Source organism: Colobus angolensis, unplaced genomic scaffold (genome assembly GCF_000951035.1).
Source record: "Colobus angolensis palliatus isolate OR3802 unplaced genomic scaffold, Cang.pa_1.0 Scaffold140, whole genome shotgun sequence".
NCBI classification, from domain to species: domain Eukaryota; kingdom Metazoa; phylum Chordata; class Mammalia; order Primates; family Cercopithecidae; genus Colobus; species Colobus angolensis.
In genome coordinates, this window is record NW_012114489.1 from 5,812,135 (window position 1) to 5,829,265 (window position 17,131).

At 32.8% G+C, this 17,131-nt stretch overlaps 1 protein-coding gene across 1 annotated transcript in view; it reads left to right on the plus strand.

Annotated features, from left to right (window-relative positions):
• DCAF8L2 (DDB1 and CUL4 associated factor 8-like 2) overlaps nt 1-17,131 on the plus strand; it is a 172,579-nt gene that overhangs the window by 133,916 nt on the left and 21,532 nt on the right. The window contains exon 4 of the mRNA XM_011935148.1: nt 6,455-6,538. The gene's annotated coding sequence lies outside the window, so the exon portion shown is untranslated. The remainder of the gene's footprint in view (nt 1-6,454; nt 6,539-17,131) is intronic.

A 17,131-nucleotide genomic window follows, 5' to 3' on the forward strand; every position in this document is an offset into this window, starting at 1 on the left:
TTCACATTTCTATGAAATGTATTTTAAATTAATTTTTGTATATGGTTTGCATTAAGGGCCTATGCTCAATTTTTTTTCACGTAGATGTTCAGTTGTTCAAGTGTAGTTGAAGATTCTTTTCCCATCAATTTTCAATCCATTTTCTGCACATTGTACTGTTTCATTGACTATGTGCCTATCCTGTAGCCCAATGTCATAATGCACCATTAGAGTAACTCTTCGAATCAAGTAGTGTACGTCCTTTGACTTTGTTCCTCAGTTTAAAAGTACTCTGGGCAGGCATTCTTGGTCTTTTCAATTCCCATATACATCCTAGAATCAACTTTCCAATTTCTATAAATTTTTAGAACTTCTGAAATTTTGGTTGGTTTTGTGTTGAATATATAAATTTGGGGGTAACTTTGTCTATTATCTATTTTAGTCATCCAATCCAGAATTAGAGTATTTTTCTTAATTTATTTAAATATTCTCTAGTCTGTTTGTCAGTGTTCTCTAGTCTCAATTGTTCTGTCTTTCGTGTCTTTTGTTAAATTTAATCATAAGTACTTGGTGATTTTAGGTACTATTGTAAACACAAACTAATATTTTATTCATTTTTGTATATTAATCTAGTCTCTGACCATGATAAAGTCACCTATTTTTTCTAGAATTTATATGCAGATTCTTCAGCATTCTTCTATTTTAACAATTATTTCCTCTGCATGTGTATATAGTTTTACTTCTTCCTTTAACATTTTTATCAGTTTCATTTTTTTCCTTCCTTCATCGCTATGGCTATGGCCTCCAACACAAAGTTTAAGAGAAGTGTTGAAAGGGGACATTGTCTTGTTTCTGACCTTAGAAGAAAAGATTTACTCTTTCACCATTAAGTATGATGTTAGCTGTAGGATTTTCATTGTTTGTAGATGCCCATTATCAAATTGAGGAAGTTGTCTTCTATTACTAGTTTGGTGAATATTTTTATCATGAATGGCTATCTGATTTTGTAAAATGATTTTTCTGCATCTCGTAAAATGACAAAATATACACCTACTATGTACCCACAAAAATTAAAAATATAAAAATTGAAAATAATAAAAACGACAAAATTATTTTTCCATTTATTCTCTTAATATGGTTTACTAATTACATTAACTGATTACTTCAGTATTAAACAAAACTGGAATTCTGTAGATAAACCCTCTTTAGTCAGAGTGTATTATTATTTTATATATGGTGGACTTAGATTCAGTAATATTTGGACCATGCAACATATAAGTGAGACCACGCAATATTTTTCTTTCTGTGTCTGGCTCATTTCACTTAATATAATGTCCTTCAGGTCTTTCTATGTTGGGGCAAATAGCAGAATTTTCTTCCTTTTTATGGGTGAATAATTTTCCACTACATCTATACGTGTGTGTGTGTATGTGTATGTGTGTGTATATATATGTGTGTGTGTATATTTGACTTTGTTCTTCAGTTTAAAAGTGCTTATGTGTGTGTATATATATATATATGCCTCTTGTCACACAAAAGTAACTATGTGAGATGATGGATATGCTAACTCGCTTCACTATAGTAACCACTTTACTATTTGTATCCCACAACATGTTCTAAGCCTCAAATATACACAATAAAATTGATTTAAATGAATAAAGAATAAAGAAAATAATTAAAAAGGAATACTGATCTGCAGTTTTTTATATAATATCATTTTGTGATTTTAGTATTAGAGTAATGCTGGCCTCATAAAATGAGTTGAAAAGTGTTCCCTCCGTTGAATTTTCTGAAAGAGTTTGAGGTTGGTATAATTTCCCAAATGTTCACTAGATTTCAACAAACAAGCCACCAGAAACATGGAGGGTTTTGGAGGGAAGATAGCTAACTATGAATTCAATTGCTTTAATATATCTAGCACTACTCAGGTTATTTATTTCTTCTTGAGGGAGTTTTGGTAGCTTGTATCTTTCAAGGGATTTGTCTGTTCATCTAGGTTTTAGAATTTGTTTGCATAAAGTTGTTCATGATGTTCCTTTATTATCCTTTTAATAGATATAGGATCTGCAGTAATATTCATTATTTCCTTCAAGATATTGGGATTTTCTTTCTATCGTTATTTATTACTAGTATAGCTAGGGGTCGTGAATTTTGTTGATATTTTCCAAGAACCAGATTTTGGCGTTATTTTATTTTGGAGTATTTAACCCAATTAACATATTGTTGTCATTTGAGTCATCTCAGAATTGGCATCTGCTGACTGTCTTTTCCTTTGAAGTGGGGTCTAAGTTTCCTGGTTCTTTGTATGTCAGATAATTTCAAATTGTATCATGGCCACTAGGAATTTCATGTTGTAGACACTCTGAATTCTGTTATATTGCTCTGAACAGTAGCAATTTGTTTCTCTTCCAGTAAGTAGTTAAAATAGTTAGACCCAAACTGCAAAATATCCTAACTGAAGGGGTCAGTGGCTCAAATTTCAGTTGTTCAAAGCTGTTTCCAGTTTTCCCTACATATGCATGTTTCACAGGTTGAAGTGAGGTTTTTTTCTGTTTTTTGTTTGTTTGTTTGTTTGTTTGAGACTGAGTCTCACTCTTGTCGCCCAGGCTGGAGTGCAGTGCCACAATCTCGTCTCACTGCAAGCTCTGCCTCCTAGGTTCATGCCATTCTGCCTCAGGCTCCCAAGCAGCTGGGACTACAGGCGCACACCACCACGCCCAGCTAATTTTTTTTTTTTTTTTTTGTATTTTTAGTAGAGACGGGGTTTTACCATGTTAGCCAGGATGGTCTCGATCTCCTGACCTCGTGATCCACCCACTTCGGCCTCCCAAAGTGCTGGTATTACAGGCGTGAGCCACCGTGCCCAGCCTGAAGTGAGTTTAAACACAAAATTTAGGGTTTCTCTTCTTTGATTATTTTCTTTCCAGGGTTCTGTGTTCACTTGACTACCAGAAACATTTCTGGTTTACCATTTGCGTTTTAGCTGCTTCCATGCCTCTGTGACTGCAGCTACTCTCTCATGTAAAACTGTAAAAATACAGGATATTCACACGGTGCTGGTCACTTGGTCCCTTCTAAAAACGTTTTTATTTGTACAGTTTCTAGAGCCCCAGGTATTTGAGTTTGTTTATTTTTGTCTAATGTTTATAGCTCATATTTGTGGGAGGATCAATATGTTAGGCGCTTACTCCTCCAAAATGGAAGCAGAAACCGCAAGTGGAAACTTTAAAATAGATAATTGCCTGTTTCTGTAGAGATAGACTGTATTCACTTGGGATTGAGCAAAGGCGTGAGCCTCAGTAAAGTGGACCTATCAGAAAATATGTGTAAGGAGTCTGTGTTGAATTTATTAACAGTGAAATCCGTATTTATGATCCAAGTAGGTATGCTGAGGCAGACTGGTGTACAGAATTTGAGGAAGAGATCTGAGTTGGAAAGAGAATTTTGGTAATCACCAGTGTATAGAATGTATGGCATCTGAGTGAATTATACTGGATTAAACTATGAAGGGAATAATTTTATGTAAAGAAGAACAAAGTCTGAGGACTGAAACGAGACATTTCACAGCTTTAGGAGCCAGGAAAATAAGAAGAAACAAGGAAAGAAGACTGAGAATAATATAATGGACTTGGAAGGTATGAGGAGAATCAAATAAATGCTTCAAGAAAATTGGATTAGAATACTGCCAAATGTTGTTAATGAATGAAATAAGATGAGGACTGAAAATTGGCTGGTAAAATTGGATTAATGTATGTTATTGATTACCTTAAAAGAGCAGTGTGTATGAAGTAGTTGAAAGAAACTCTTCAGGAGATTCAAGAAAAAAATAGGTAATAAGAGGCAGAAATGCCTAGGACATACACAAACCTTTTGAGGAGATATTCTGTAAAGGGGAACAGAGTAATGGGGCAGTAATTGAAGGAGAAAACTGGAGTAAAAAAGGTATTAATGTTAAAAGTAACAATACACAATGTTTATTTGCTGGCAGAAATTATCTAACCAAGGGAAAAGAAAATGGAAGATGTAGGACATCAGTTGGCAAACATGTTCTCTAAAGGGACAGATATTAAATATTACAAACTTTGTCAGCTGTATGATCTCTATCATAAGTGCAACCATATGTAACATGTAAATTAATGGGCATGGCTGTGTTCAGATGAAACTTGATTTACTAACAGACAAAAGGCAGGGTTGGGTTGTGCACCTTAGTTTGCTGGCCACTGATATTAAGAGAAAAGAGGGTAATATCAGAAATTAAATTCTTGAGTAGGCAAGCCTTGAGAGGATCCAATATACAAGTAGAGAGATTATCATTTGATCAAAAAAGAAAAAGTTCATCCATTTTAATAGAATTTAGGGCGAAATATGACCCTTATACATGTAGAATGGTAGATGGTGGTTGTAGAAGCATGTACAACTCTCCTTTAGATTTCTTCTGTTTTTCCATGTTAGGAAATGTTAAGTCATCCACTTGATCTTAATTATCCTGTCTATCCCCGATAAACATCTTCAGCTTTGCCAACCCCTATTCCAGGCTCTGCTAACAGTAACAGAATCATTTTATAATAGAAAGAAAGAGAGGAAAATGCAAAATGATTTTTAATAGTTTCTCAAATAAAACTAATTCTGCTTCTCATTCATTAAACACCTAAAACGATAGAACAGTCTAAGAAATCAAGCGATTAGAATTACTGTTAACCCTTAATTTTACCAAACCAGATTCTAAATGTATGGTAATTCATTGTGTGTGTGTTTTTTTTTACTTGAGACTATTCTAAAAATGCACCTAAAACATCTTTTTCCTGTTTGTCTATCATAATAAGGCAAAGAAAATATTCTTAGCAATTTCTTTCCCAACCATTATTTAACTTCAAAAACTTTTCTCTAAATATGCTTAGTTTAATAGAGAAATGTTTATTTCTATTGTATAAAATAACTACATTTTAACACCACTAAGATTTAGGAGGCATTCTATTTTGGTGGAGTACTTCTATGGCAGCCAACATTACATTACAGAAGGTGCTGTAAACTACAGTGATTGCAAAAGTTATAGCAACGAGAATACAGATAGTTGAGAAAATCATGTTTTCTGAGATTGACTATATTGATAGGTCTTTCTAGCCTCCCCATATTCCCTACTCTTCCAATATTTGAAGTAATTGCAAATGTCAGTGCCCTGGATTCTATCAGGTTTGAGGCCGTATTACCTCAGTCTTTTGAGTAAGAACCCTGCAGCCACCTTATAAAACATGTTTAAAGTAGAAACCACATGGATTTATTATTATTATTATTATTATTTTTAGTTAAAGGCAAGTTTAGTTAAAGGCAAGTAGTTCAGACATAATTTTCAGAAAATAGCTTCTCATCCATGTGTTAGGGACTTAAAATGGTTTTACTATGACACTAATATTTTTCTCTTCACAAGATATAGTGTACAATAATTTGTAGGGAAAATAATATTTGAGTGGAAATGGAAGTCAAAGGTAACTGAGAGTAGGCCAGGCACGGTGGCTCACGCCTGTAATCCCAGCACTTTGGGAGGCCGAGGCGGGTGGATCACGAGGTCAGGAGATCGAGACCATCCTGGCTAACACGGTAAAACCCCGTCTCTACTGAAAATACAAAAAATTAGCTGGGCCGGTGGCAGGAGGCTGAGGCAGGAGAATGGTATGAACCCAGGAGGCAGAGCTTGCAGTGAGCCGAGATTTCGCCACTGCACGCCAGCCTGGGTGACAGAGCGAGACTCCATCTCAAAAAAAAAAAAGAAAAAGGGGAACTGAGAGTAGATCTATTCTTGAAATCTGTGGTGGAATTTGGAAAAACTAATAAACCGTCATGGCACTTTAACTCAATGGTTAAGAGCACAGATTCAGGATCCAGACTTACAAGTTTGAGAAAGTTACTTGTGCCTCAGGATCTCTGCTTTCTCATCTGTAAAACAGAAATCAGTAATACCCACTTCATAGGGTTATTATAAGGAGTAATGTTTTAATACTTGTCCAAAACGTAGAACAGTACATAGTACAGTAAGTGTCAGTTAAATAAAAACTAAATAAATAATGCATGAGGGGAAGTTATTGATGCAAAAGAAAGTGGCCCAGGAAAAGAGGTTGGGGGTATCACCGCGTCAAGCTATGTCATAATAAAAACTAAGTATTCATGCTCCCAGGTCATTTCTGCTTCAATAACTTTAGCTATAAGTACATCAGACTTTCAGAGATGACTAATGCTAAATTAATGATAGTCCTTTCTTCAGAATGGATATAAATATTTTTGCTTTCCTATCTCAGAGCTTTTAACATTATTATTGTCACATATGTTTGTACTACACATTGCATAACCTTAAACTTAAATTTGTTATGTTCTCCCTTCATCAGTATTGGACAAACTAAAATCCAATGACTTGGTTTGTTTATTACCTTTATTAAGAAATCTGATTAGACTTGCACTGAAACAATTTATTTTATCCTGTTAGGAAGTTGCACTGTTGCAGAGGTCCATTAACTCTTTCAGGACGGTGTGGAATCAGTGGGGAAATCTCTAATTGCTACTGACACAGGTGAGTGGCATGGGTAGCAAATTATGCATGGCGGCAGCAATTTCCTAAAAGACCTGTGATTACTTAGTGGTTAAAAAGCTTTAATGTGCCTCTAGTGCCTAAGTCATTAACAGAGAATGATTTAGGCGCAGGAAGAATCTAACTAAAATGTAAAACTGTGAAGGCATTACAAATAATAGTTTGCCTAATAAAAGTACTTGAATATTAGTTTGTGTCAGATACATTTTCCCATTAACTATGATAACTCATGAAAAATACAAAGCAATTGAAAAGCACAAAGATAAATCTTGTCACAAAATGAAACAACAATAATCAGAAATAACGCAAACAACCTTTTCTTTATATGTTTACAACTTGCTCATGTTTATAAAATCTTCACTTTTATAAGAGTTTAATGTGCTGCTGTGTCTATATCACTGGCTTTCCAAGCCTTACCATCAACTCCCATAGGAAATGTGTCATTCAATTTTAAAAACGGGAAACTGAGACTATATGTATTTCTGAGCTGTAAAACTTGTGATACCCAAGTATTTTATTTTGCTTTAGGATTACATGTACTCTTTTTTTATTTTTAGTTCTGGGGGACATGTGCAGGATGTGCATGTTTGTTACATAGGTAAAGGTATGTCATAGTGGTTTACTACACCTGTCATCACCTAGGTATTAAGCCCAGCATGCATTAGCCATCCTTTCTAATACTCTCTCTCCTCCCACCCCACTCCCGGACAGGCTGCAGTGTGTGTTGTTCTCCTCCCTATGTCCGCATGTTCTCATTGTTCAGCTCCCACTTATAAGTGAGAACATGTGGAGCTTCGTTTTCTGTTCCTGCATTAGTTTACAGAGGATAATGGCTTCCAGCTTCATCCATGTCCCTGCAAAGGACATGATCTCCTTCCTTTTTATGGCTGCATAATATTCCATAGTGTATATGTGCCACATTTTCTTTATCCAGCCTTTTATCGATGGGCATTTGGATTGATTCCATGTCCTTGCTATTGTGAATAGTGTTGTAGTTAACATATGTGTGCATGTATCTCTGTAATAGAATGACTTATATTCCTTTGGCTATAAACCCAGTAATGGGATAGCTGGGTCAAATTGTATTTCTGGTTTTAGCTCCTTGAGGAATCACCACACTGTCTTCCACAATGGTAGAACAAATTTACATCCCCACCAACAGTGTCAAAGTGTTCCTGTTGCTCCACAACCTCACCAGCATCTGTTGTTTCTTGACTTTTTAATAACGGCCATTCCGACTGACTTGAGATGGTATCTCATTGTGGTTTTGATTTACATTTCTCTAATGATCAGTGATGATGAGCTTTTTTTCATATGTTTGTTGGCTGCATGAATGTCTTCTTTTGAGAAGTGTCTGTTCCTGTCCTTTGCCCACTTTTTAATGGGGTTGTTTGTTTTTTTCTTGTAAATGTGTTTGAATTCCTTGTAGATTCTGGATATTAGACCTTTGTCAGATGGATAGATTGCAAAGATTTTCTCCCACTCTGTAGGTTGCCTGTTCATTCTGATGATAGTTTCTTTTGCTGTGCAGAAGCTCTTTAATTAGATACCATTTGTCAATTTTTGCTTTTGTTAAGATACATGTTTTATTTCCTTAAAACAATATTTAAAAATAGCCATGTTCTCTTTTCAGTCTCTAGAGAAATGTGAAATTTTTAAAATACATACAAGCATAGTCTACCAACCATGTACAGTTCTGATTGCATTTTCAATCCTATAATTTTCATGAGGGCATCATTTTTTATTCAGTTGAATTGCCATAACTTTAGTCATTTCTCTATTATAAAATATTCTATTTTACTCTTGTTAACAATGTTATAATTAACATCATTTTTCCTAACTTTTGAGAAATAATTTACACAAAATAAAACCAACACATATTAAATGTATAGTTTGATGAGTTTTGGTGATTGTATGTATTTGTGTAGCCATTCCCACAAACATGATATAGATCTTTTAAATAAACCCCAAAAATTCCATAGTGACTCTTTGAATTAGATTTCCTCCTCTCATCCTCCACCCCAGGTAAACACTGATCAGTTTTTTGTCACTATAGTTTTGCCTTTTCTAGAATTTCATATAAATGGAATCGTGTACTATGCAGTCTTTCATGTTTCACTTTCTAACATAGCATCATGTTTTTGAGATTCATTCATGTTTTTGTGTATATCATTATTTTGGTCGTTTTGTTCCATGGCATAAATATACCACAATTTGTTTATTCGAGCACCACTTTTAGGACAATTCCCCCCCTTCTAGTTTGTGTATAAGCCTATTAAGGTTAATTTTATGTGTCAACTTGACTTGGCCACCGGGTGCCCAGTTACTTGGTCAAACATTATTCTGGGTGTGTCTGTGAGAGTGTTTCTGCATGAAATTAACATTTGAATGGTAGACTCAGTAAAGCAGACTGCCCTCCCTAATGTAGGGGGAGTCCTCATCCCATCAACTGACGGCCTAAATAGAAAAAAAAAAAAAAAAAAGCCAACCTTTCTGAGAAAAAGAGGGAACACTGCCTGCTTAACTGCTTGAGCTGCAACATTACTCTTTTCTGGCTTTCAAACCATGGCTGAAACATTGGTTATCCTTGGGTCTCAAGCCTGCTGGCTTTCCAAATGGAATTTAAAATCTTGGTGCTCCTGGTTCTCGGTACTTCAGACTCAATCTAATAAAACACCATTGGCTCTTCTGGGTCTCTGTCTTGCTAACTGCAGGACTTGGTGCTTCTCAGCCAATTTCTTATTACATATGCATGTGTGTGTATGTGTGTATATATGTATACATAAAACAGGCACACATACACACACACATATATCCTATTGCTTCTGTTTTTCTGAAGAATTTTGACTAGTACAAAGTCTTTCTGTAGACCTATTTTTTAATTTATCTTGGGCAAACATCTAGGAGTGGGACTTCTGATGAAAAGTGCGTATAACGCTGATATTTAATTGTCAATTTTTTTTCAAAATGGCTGCAACATTTTGCATCCCCACCAGCAATGTATGAGAAATGCAGTTGCTTCATCTTTGTCCAAACCTAGTATTTTCCATTTCTTAGATTTTAGCAATTCTAGTGAATATATCATTGTGGTTTTAATTTTAATTTCCTCATGGTTAATGACATAGAACACTTTTTCATATGATAATTGGCCATAGACCTATTTTGTTTTGTTAAGGAAAATGTGTTAAAATATAAAACATATATAAAGAAAGTGTATTTTAAGAGCTACAGTACCTCTTAAAATCATTTACCCATTATTATTATTATTATTATTATTATTTTTTAGATGGAGTCTTGCTGTCACCCAGGCTGGAGTGCAGTGGCATGATCTTGGTTCACTGAAACCTCCGCCTCCTGGGTTCAAGCGATTCTCCTGCCTCAGCCTCCTGAGTAGCTGGGACTACAGGTGCTTGCCACCACGCCTGGCTAATTTTTGTATTTTTAGTAGAGGTGGAGTTTTGACATGTTTCCCAGGCTGGTCTCGAACTTCTGACCTCAAGCAATCTGCCCACCTCAGCCTCCCAAAGTGCTAGGATTACAGGCGTGAGCCACTGTGCCAGGTCAAAAATGTTATTTTCTTGATAGTGAATTAAATTTGTTCTTTATATTTTTTGGATACATGACCTTTGTTAAATTTATGATTTACAAATATTTTCTTCTATTCAGTGTATGGCAAACAATTTTGTTTCCTAAACCATGCCTGTAAAAGAACAAAAGTCTATTTGTCTTTTTTTTCTTTTCTTTTACGGATTATGCTTTTTTTATGTCCTGCTTAAGAAACTTTGTCAAAGTCAATATGACAAAAAATTTTTTCCATGTTTTCTTCAAGTGATTTTGTACCTTCATCTTACATATAGGTCTATAATTCATTTAAGCTAAATTTTATATATGATTTTGAGTCCAAGGTTTTTTTTTTAACCATACAGATATCCAATTGTTCCAGTAATATTTATTTAAAAATGTATCTTTCCCCTACTGGAATACCTTAATACCTGTGTCAAAAACCACTTCACCATATATATGTGGGTCTATTTCTGGAATCTTGATTTTGTTTCATTTAGATATTGTCTATTACACCAGTACTACACTGCATTAATTACTTTATCATTATAGCGAGTCTTGAATCAGATAGTGAAAGTTCCCCAAAGTTATTCTTTTTCAAAGCTATTTCAGCTATTGTAGATTATTTTTATTTTCATATATTTATTATAATCAGCCTATCAATTTGACTAGGACTCCATTAAATCTATAGATCAATTTGAGAAGAACTGACATTTCAAAAAAATTGTCTTCTAATTTATGAAAACTATATGTATTTATGTGTGTCTTCTTTAATTTAATGTCACCAATGTTTTGTAATTCGGTGTTCAGATCTTACATATCTTTTATTAAATGCATTTATAAATAGTTTATTTTTTACATTATTAAAATTTGAATTTTAAAATTTATTTCTTATATATTAATTTTTATTTTACAGAAGGACAATTAATTTATATTGTATTGGTCTTTGTATTTGTATTGGTCTTATAAATTGTAAGCTTGAAAAATGTGATTGTTAATTGCAATAACTATCTTGTAGATTTTAAAGGATTTTCCACATACATAATTAGATTATCTGCAAATCAAGATGGCTTTGCTTTTTTATTTTTCAATCAAATTTTAGGCCTTTTATTTATTTATCCATTCATTCAATTTATCTTTTTGCACTACCTGATACTTCCAGTATAATGTTGAATATAATGGCAGCAAATACTTTAAAGCTAATCCGATTTAAGAAAATGGGTGCGTGAGGAGAGCAAAAAGTTAAAAGCTAATTAATTTCACTGTTGCTCATAATAAGGTTCTGATACATAATTTTTAAACAAAGAAAAGACTAAGGATGTCATATAAATATATATATAACAAGGATTTTTTAAAGTCCTAAATATCGAAGAACTACAAAATACTAAACATATTTAAATAAATACAAATGGACATAATTCACCTAATAATTTTTTAGTTTAGGATTGAAACACAAAGCAAACTTAATTCTAATCTATGGAATAAAACAAAGATTGAAAATGAATTGATGGACAAGAGAAATTAGTTAGAAAACAAAATCTGCAAAGTAAGAAAACACAAGATAGTTTAAAATAATAAAGTAGTTTAGCTCACATAGGAGACAAAAAAGAGAGCATTAAAACACAAAATAAGAAATAATAGGAGTCAATCAAGTAACTCATAATTTTAAAAAATCACTCACAAACTATTTTATGCAGCCCTATGTAAAAAATCTAAATTAAATGGATACTTTCCTAGAAAAATGCAATAGAAGAATAATTACCAGAAGAGAAATTTGAAGCAGATAATTTCCCTAGATAACTGGAGAAATTTGTAAATAAAATAATGCCCTCCTCCCTGTGAATAACACCAAGCTCAGATGGTTTCACATGAAATCCTACCAAATCCATAAAGAACAGATCATTCTGATGGTAATCCACCTATTCATGAGTACATAAAAAGCTGAAATATATTAAAATTATTTTTATCAAGCACGAATGACATTTTATCCATAACCTGAAAAATGCACAAAAAGGAAAACCACAGAACATTTTCATTTATCTCTCATTGAGGCATCTCATTTATGCAATTTAATGCAAATTAATATGATTGATCTCTAACAATGTTGAAAAGACATTTTTACTGGATTCAAATCTGTCCTTTTTTAAAAGAAAACAAAATAAAAACACCTTGGTAAAAGAAAACAATTCAACAGATACTTCATTAAAATGATTTATGTGCAGATAAATCTCAACTTAACGATGCGGTTATGTTCTGATAAGCCCATCATAAGGTGAAAATATTGTAGGTTGAAAATGCATTTAATAAACCGAACCTATTGAAGATCATAGGTTAGCCTAGTCTATATTAAACGTGCTCGAAACTCTTACATTAGTCTAAAATTGGACAAACCCTCTAATGCAAATATTATTTTATAATGAAGAATGTTTAATTCACATTCAGTAGAAAGCATACTTCAAATTTTGAATTTTTAATTGGTCAAAATTCAAAACTGGAAGTGTAGTTTCTACTGAATGTGTATCACTTTCACGACATCATGAAGTCAAAAATTCACAAGTTGAACCATTATAAGTTGAGGATTGTCTCTGTGTGTATGTATGTGTGCATGTGTATAATCTTAAAGCACATGTTTATTATAATATACTGCTTGTGTTCCAGACAAAAACAGGAAGATAACAAAATGCTCACTACCACAACTGCTACCTATCATATTCCAAATTTTTAACAAAATATGGCTGTTGAGACTATGGGAAAACACCATTCTCATACATTAGTGCTAAGAGTGGAAAATCATGCAACTCCTATGCAGGACAATCTGCCATTATTTACCAAAATACAAATGCAATTGTCCTTTGACCACAGATTTCCTCTTCCAGGTATTTGTCCTACAAAAATGATCATGCATTCTGAATGATATATGAACAGGATTAGTCATTGAGATACTGTAATAGTAAACAACTGTAAGTAAACCATGTGTATATCAATGAGAAATTTATGAAATAACTGGAGCTATATCTACATAATAGAATATTATGCATCTGTAAGAAGAATGAGTATAGCTTTTATGTACCAAGAAAGAGTGATCTCCAATAACATTTTAGAGTAAAAAATAATAAGGTAAAATATTGTCTTGTTTGGTGTGCTACCTTTTTTTCCTAAGAAATGAAGCTAGTGAATATATTTTCTTATTTGCATATATTTGCATTAAACACTAGGAGGATAAGAAAAATGCAATAAAAATATTTATCAGTACACAGTGCAGTAGAGTGGGTTAAGAGTGTGGATAGCAACAAGACTTCCAAACATGCATCTCATATGATTTTGAATAAATATATTATCTACTCAAAAAATTAACTATTAAAAAACAATCATAGGAATATGGCCCTGCTGTCTATTTTGAAGTATCATTTTAAATGGTAGCTTAAATTTATGTTTCTACTTCATTTTAGATATGTTTACATAGGAAGAAAAATAAGATTTACTGGATACATTTGATGTAAGAGGCTTTATATATTTCTCAACTATAAGACAACAAACAGTAATTAACAAGCGTTAATTATTGTCTCCACCTCTTTGTTGGGAACAGTATCACTTGTTTATTTCATACATCATTGAAGACTGGGATAAACTACTGGAAAACTGAGTTTGTAACTGTTTGGAATATAAAAATTCTTTAATTTTCTGCTAGGAAGAACAAGGGGGAAAAAACTGTTCCTACCCCAGAAGTCATTAATGTACTGGGTTACCTGTATACTAACTTTAGTGGAATATATTAAATTTATCAGGCAACAGAAAAGCATGTTATAAAAATCTATTTGTTAATTCTTTTTTTAAAAATACAAAAGATGTAAGCACATTCAGTTCTTCATAGCTACAGAATCAATTCTCCAAGTAACAGATTTATGTTCACATTTATTAACAATTTGATAGATTTTTGCCAGGTTTTTAACTAAATACTGTCTGTTTGTATATTCTAGGTATATTGTTATTTCAAATTCAGCCATCTCACATATACTTTAAAGTGGGAGGGGAAAAAGCCATATTCTAGCCAAAAAGAACTACCTATATGACATTACTATAAGTAAGTGTATATATTCCATTTCTGAGAAAATGGACTAACGGCTTGAATATTTGAACTTATTTGACTCTAAATAATTATTAAGGAACATAAATAAAATATAATATTGTTATGAGACTCATATCAAATATTGCATCCAGATTTCATGTTGGCAATTCCATATTTATAAATTCTTTTTTAAAAATAAGAGACATAGTAAGTTGTGGCACATTCTAATTGCAAGACAGAAAGACTCCATCCACAAGAGAAAACTGTATAAGCCAAGTCAGAATTTTTAGCTGAACCTTTCAGCAAGCAGCTCTGTAAGATTCATCCCCAGCGACGGTTACATTGGTCATATTTAGGAAAACAAAAATCAAATACTAATCTCATTTCCAAGGACATGCAAAATGCCCAAGGAAAGGATTTCCCTTCAAAGATACTGCAAATACTATTTAAGTATTAAGATAGACTCTTAGCTCAGCAATCCCCAAATGGAGGCTGCATTGAGAGTTAATAGTAGCTAGAATTGGAGAATTTTGTTTTTATCCACCCCAAAAAGATTTATTTGTGATAACGACAGATAATAAATTTGACCTGCTGAATATAGATGATGGCATTTTGACAACATAATGTATTTATATTTTAAGTCTTTGTTTTCAGAGTTAAAATATAAATATGTTTTATAAAGATCTAGATGGGTCCAATAATATACATGATTAAAAATTGTAAAGACAGATATTATAAATTGCATTTTAAATGTAATTGAACATATATACAGAGGACAGTGTTACAAGTAGAATAATATAACTCGCAAATTAAAATTATTATAAATTAATAATATTTGAAGCTAAATATAAGTTTATCAGAATAATTCAAAGTATGTTATGAAAATGCTCAGAACAAGAAATCGGTTGCTCATCTTTTAAGTGTAATATATAAAATAAATATACGAAATAAATATATCTATAAATATAAATCAGAACCTCTGTTAAAAACAAAACACTGCAAATACAAATGTTCTTTCCATTTATTTTCTGACAATAATGTAGCTATCTTTGAATAGAAAAAGAGAAATGAGTTAGCAACCTATCTTAATGTTTTGGTATTATCTAAATCTATATAGCTATACTCTCTTGCTTGAGTACCTTACTTGGTGTAACACAAGCTTGATAACTTATATCACAACATAGACCAAAAACTGCCACTTATTATTCATGTTTCAGTGCCCTTCAGGGCATTTCTCTCTAGTCCTTTCCCTCATAATAAATATTCTCAGTGGCAGCTTAGTGATTATTTTTCCCCCCTCTCAGTTCTCATAACCTCGTAATCTGAATGGAATTTGGGAAATCCGTTCTTAACAACTCTTTCTTTCTCTAAACTAATTTACAGTTCTACTTAAAACCAAAGATTATGTAGTTCCTTTCTTTATGCCACTAGCTAACATCAATTATGCACCTACTATGTGCCAGTCATGAGACATGTATTGTCTCATTTATTTTTAGGAACATATTAAAGTAGGTACAACAATTTTACAAGCTTTTAAATATTATGTATTATACATACAAAGCTAAGCAAATCATATGTGTAGAACATTAGTTATCACAGAGTAAACCCACCCACATAAAGCACTCACACTAAGAAATAATATATTACCATTGCTCCAGAGGCCCCATCATACTCCCTCCCCTCTCTGAAAAGGTAATGACTGTCCTGCCTTCCAACAACAGATTATTTGCCTGTTTTGGAACATTTTACAAATGCAATCACATAATTGAGTTCTTTTTAATTTGGCTTCTTTTGCTCTATGTGTTTGTGAGATTTATCCATAATGTTTTGTGCAGCAGCAGTCCTTGTTTCATTGCTGTATAGCGTGAACTCACTTATCCATTTCATTCTTGCATGACATTTTGGTTGTTTCCAAGTTGAGGATATCATGAATAATGATTGTATGAACATTCTTTCCTATGTTTTTTCATGCGCATATGTGTGCTTTTCTGTTGGGTATATACTGAATAGTGGTATTGTTGGATCAGGGGATCTGCATATCTGCAAATTTAATAGATACTGCCAAGTAATTTTTCAAAATAGTTCTTTTCACCATACACCCTAATAAGAAGTAAATGAAAGCTCTTTACTAACAATATTGGATGTTTTCAGTCTTTTAAATTGTAGTATTCTAGTGGACATCTCATTGTGGTTTTAGTTTGAATTTCCCTGGTTAAGAAAGAGGTTGAGCATCTTTCCATAGGATCATAAGCTACTTTTATATTTTTATAGAGGATATTAAAACTTTATTGTCCCTTTTCTCACTTGGGTCTTCCAACTTTTTTCATTAATCTGTATGTCTCATTTGTGTATATGGGTTGCAAATATACTGGTTTTAAAAATCTTAAATGGTATCACTTCATGAACAGAAGTTCCTCCTTTTAAAATAGTCCAACATATCAGTCTTTCCCTTTATCTTTTGGGAAATTTTTCCTCTTCCCAAAGCTCATAAAGATATTCTTCTACGACTCATTTATGCCCATTTTTTAATCATTTGACTGCCCTTATATGTGTGGGCATGCTTCTGGACTCTGTTTTATTTCATTGATCTATTTGTTTGTCGCTGTATCAACAGCACACTATCTTAATCATAATCTTGATATCTACAAATATAAATTCTCCAACTTTTTTCTTCAAATATATTTTATCTGTACTTGTATTCTTTAAAAATTTTAGAATCACTTATAATTTTTCAGATTTTCCTTTCCTAGCCCCAAAACACACATATAAACACTGTGCTAAAAATTTTATTTAGATTGTATTGAATTTACCAATCAATTTTGGGAAAATTGGCATCTTTTCAATAATGAGTCTTCCAATCTATGAACATGAATATAAAACTTCATTTGCTTCTGTACTTTTAATCTCTTTTTGCACTGTTTCCTTCAGTTATAGTTTTCTCTGATGAG